Consider the following 4,752-nt stretch of genomic DNA (forward strand, 5'->3'; position numbering starts at 1 on the left):
GCTTTAAGAAGACGTTTGCTGTATATAACGTTTAAGACTGATAATATCACTGCTCCGTCAGGTACATAAAGCACTGGAAAAATCGTGGGGTCAGTTATCGATCCCCTTGCTTTCAGAGGAGGAGGGGAGTGGGATGTAAGTCAGTCATGTGGGGGAGGGGAATAAGGGGAAAGGGAGAGACAGAGACAAGAGAGATGCAGTCTTCTCCAGCCCTGCAAAGACTCATTAGCATTCTCTGTCAATGGACCTACACTGACAACTAACAGAGATATCCAGCTCACCACTAGGCCTGATCTGCCTTTGTCTTCAGAGCCACAGATTTATCTGCCACTGCTGGAAAGTGAGCATGCTTTATATCCCTCAGCGCAACTGGACATATGAAAAGTACACTTTACATGGGATCCTACATATGTGCCAGAGGATTCTACACATGTGCCAGGGGGATTCTACACATGTGCCAGGGGGATTCTACATATGTTTCAGGGGATTCTACATATGTGCCAAGGGATGCATTCTACATATGTGTCAGGGGGATTCTACATATGTGCCAGGGAGATTCTACATATGTGCCAGGGGGATTCTACATATGTGCTAGGGGGATTCTACATATGTGCTAGGGGGATTCTACATATGTGCTAGGGGGATTCTACATATGTGCCAGGGGGATTCTACATATGTGCCAGGGGGATCCTACATATGTGCCAGGGGGATTCTACATATGTGCCAGGGGGATTCTACATATGTGCCAGGGGGATTCTACATATGTGCTAGGGGGATTCTACATATGTGCTAGGGGGATTCTACATATGTGCCAGGGGGATTCTACATATGTGCCAGGGGGATTCTACATATGTGCCAGGGGGATTCTACATATGTGCCAGGGGGATTCTACATATGTGCTAGGGGGATTCTACATATGTGCCAGGGGGATTCTACATATGTGCCAGGGGGATTCTACATATGTGCCAGGGGGATTCTACATATGTGCCAGGGGGATTCTACATATGTGCCAGGGGGATTCTACATATGTGCTAGGGGGATTCTACATATGTGCTAGGGGGATTCTACATATGTGCCAGGGGGATTCTACATATGTGCCAGGGGGATCCTACATATGTGCCAGGGGATTGTACATATGTTTCAGGGGATTCTACATATGTGCCAAGGGATGCTACACATGTGCCAAGGGATTTTACACATGTGCCAGGGTGATTATACATATGTGCTAGGGGATCCTACATATGTGCCAGGGAATCCTACATATGTGTCATGGGATTCTAGATATGTGCCAGGGGATTCTAGATATGTGCCAGGGGATTCTACACATGTGCCAGGGGATTCTTCACATGTGCCAGGTGATCCTAGATATGTGCCAGGGGATCCTACATATGTGCCAGGGGATCCTACATATGTGCCAGGGGATCCTACATATGTGCCATGGGATTCTACATATGTGCCAGGGGATTCTACACATGTGCCAGGGTGATTCTACATATGTTCCAGGGGATTCTTCATATGTGCCAGGGAATTTTACACGTGTGCCATGGGATTCTACATATGTGCCAGGGGATTCTACAAATGTGCCAGGGAATCCTACACATGTGCCAGCAGACTCTAATATATGCCAGGGGATCCTCCACATGTGCCAGGGGATCCGCCATATGTGCCAGGGGATCCTCCATGTGTGCCATTGGATCCTACCCATGTGCCAGGGGATCATCCATATGTGCCAGGGGATCCTCCATGTGTGCCATTGGATCCTACCCATGTGCCAGGGGATCATCCATATGTGCCAGGGGATCCTCCATGTGTGCCATTGGATCCTACCCATGTGCCAGGGGATCATCCATATGTGCCAGGGAGATTCTATATATGTGCCATGGGATTCCAAATCAAGTCTCTAAAGGAGCTTTTACCTAGAAGAGCCTAGTGATTCCATGCTAATGTCTTCTCTGCTCATCATCCTATATGATGCCAATGTGCAATGTTGCTAATAAACTAAAGTTGAAATAAAGTTTTCCTTTTACTAATTTATGTATTGCTGATTTCTTTGTGACTTTCCTGCCTGTTTGTACATTTTAATAAGCTGTTTGTTTTAATACAGGTGTAAAATGGTAAGTAGTTCTGTGTACAGAAGCCATAGCAGCCTCTTCAGACAAATGACCCCATGTTGACAGATGTTTGTCACTAAGTAACTTCTTCCCAAGTTTTTTTTTTTGTGCTTCTCCCCCTAAGCCCTCTCCCCAGCTTGCTTTGTTGTTTTAAAATATGCATGTCTCTCAGGAATGCCAGTCACGAGTCCAAACTTTGTGTCCAGCCTCCCACATGAAATGATCCTTTTATAGGGAACAAGATATGTCTCAATCTGCACTCCAGTCAGAGCCTGTGGGCATGGGCAGCGCTCCTTGCTCAAAAATAACTCAGCACAAATCACTTTCCACCTAAAACCCCTCCGAGTGTCTCTGAGGAAAGAAATAGAGCTCAGATAATTAGAGGAGGCAGCGGCAGGAGACAGACGCCCGCAGAAGAAAAGTAAGACTTTTTTGTTCTTATTTTATCTTTTTTTTTCACCATTTTGTTATTATGAGTCTAATGTGAATACTAATCCCACACACAATAAAACTGCGCTGATACTTTCTTATACTAAACATACGGTACTCAAACTAATAAGTGTAAGTGTACTGACTGACTGGGAGTTTATTGATAGGATCACATATGATTGATGATAAAGAATTGTCTATTCCTCCCAATGCCAAAAGGACACATATTTGTCTGCAATAGATAGATGGATAGATGATTTATAGACGATAGATAGATATCGAATAGATATCGGATAGATAGGTAGAAAGATAGATAGATAGATAGATAGATAGATAGATAGATAGATAGATAGATAGATAGATAGATAGATAGATAGATAGATAGATGGATAGATAGATAGATAGATAGATAGATAGATAGATAGATTTAATGATTGATTGATTGATTGATTGATTGATTGATTGGATGATTGATAGACAATAGATAGACAGATAGATATTTAATAGATCTGTAGATAGCCTATCTATCTATCTATCTATCTATCTATCTATCTATCTATCTATCTATCTAACCTATCTAGATAATCTATCTACATGATTTCTAGATAGATAAGCTGATTGATTGACGATAGACAGAGTGGGATGTGTGTAACCTAGTATGTACAGTATACATCTATATCTCAGCATTGTGTACTAATTCTCACACACATTCCAGATGTCAGCACAGAAGAGGCATTGCTGCATTGTGTTTGACTCCACCAGACTACTGCACTACATATGCTTTCGTTTGTTTTTAATTAATGTCATAAGCTGAAATGTAGTGTGACATAATGACCCAGCCTGAGACTCGTTATAAATAGCCCGGCAGAGATTCCCTCTTAGCAGCTTCATCCAGCGTGCAGTGAAGGGGCGACACTCTATAAGTGATGGGAAACAGATGAGAAATGCTTTCAATAATATGAAGTCTCTTGCAGTGTGCTATGACGTCAGCGCCCCGGGAACCTATCGGCGGCGGCAGCCCATAAACGGTGGGTGTGTACACGGCAGCGCTTACCTTGCTCTGCAGCTGCTGCTAGGAAGCAGTGTGTGCCCGGGCCAGCCAGCCAGCCAGCCAGCCAGCTACTGGTGTGCATGTCACTTCTCCATCCCCACTCCAGCCAGCATATGGGAAGCTTGCAGGCCCTGTGCACTTCTAGCAAGCAGATCATGCAAGAGCAATATATTTACAACTCTGTGCTCTAACACACACCAGATGGTTTGCGACTCTGTCCCCACAGCCAGCTAGCTCTTTAGCATTTACTCAGCAGCATTTTGTTGCAATTACACTCCATGCTGTGACCAATTTTATTGCTGACCTATTTTTCATATTTGAAGAAATTTGATGTTCAGACCCTTTTCTCTGCGGCCTCCAACGCAAAAAGGGTACATCATTCCCATGGCAGACATGATCTGTCAGGGCTGACTCGAGAGAGAATCCACCAAGTGCATTAAATATAAATACATGCATTCCTGGAAAGGTCAATGGCGACCGCAAGACTCCCCATGTAACATCATTCACTCAAAATTACGACGACCGAAGTGCCTTCAGAAACAAGTGGAGTTTAACCAGAAAGAGCAACTTGGACAATGAATTCCACATCCTCTGATGATCGTATATACAAAATAAATAACAGTCAGAGTGACATTTACTAACCTGGCCAATAATAGTATTGTAAAGCAGAACAAAAGGCAAATTCACTTACTTTTTATGGTATAAGAATACAGGCTCCACCCTGGCAAAGAAAATTACATAGTTCTATGTTCTATTAAAAAGATAAGCACCAGTGACCCTAATTCATCAGATGAAGGTGTCCATGTATTTCCCATTGCCTTCCTTTAAGAAGCTCCTCCAGTTTTCCTGCTATGGTCGGAGCCCAGATGCTTAGTTTATTGATATAATATACTGAGGCTTTTGCTGAGAATAGTAAAGCTTCAACCAACAGTCATTTAGCAAATAATAGAGGCGTTCTGGATTGCTTCCAATGTTACACATGTAAAGGGCCATAAAAGATACGTGAAAAAATTAACATCTGCTTTCCTGAAGCTCCCAGTGCCAGGCAGCATTCTGTTTTGTTTTTATCGCAATGCTTTTCTCGTTGAAGAAATATGGAGATCTCTCCGGCCTCCATATGTATGGTGTTTGCAATGGCGGTGTTAGGATTTAAAGGTGTTC

This window comes from Nanorana parkeri, unplaced genomic scaffold (genome assembly GCF_000935625.1).
Source record: "Nanorana parkeri isolate BGI_ZX_2015 unplaced genomic scaffold, ASM93562v1 scaffold2009, whole genome shotgun sequence".
Lineage (NCBI taxonomy): Eukaryota > Metazoa > Chordata > Amphibia > Anura > Dicroglossidae > Nanorana > Nanorana parkeri.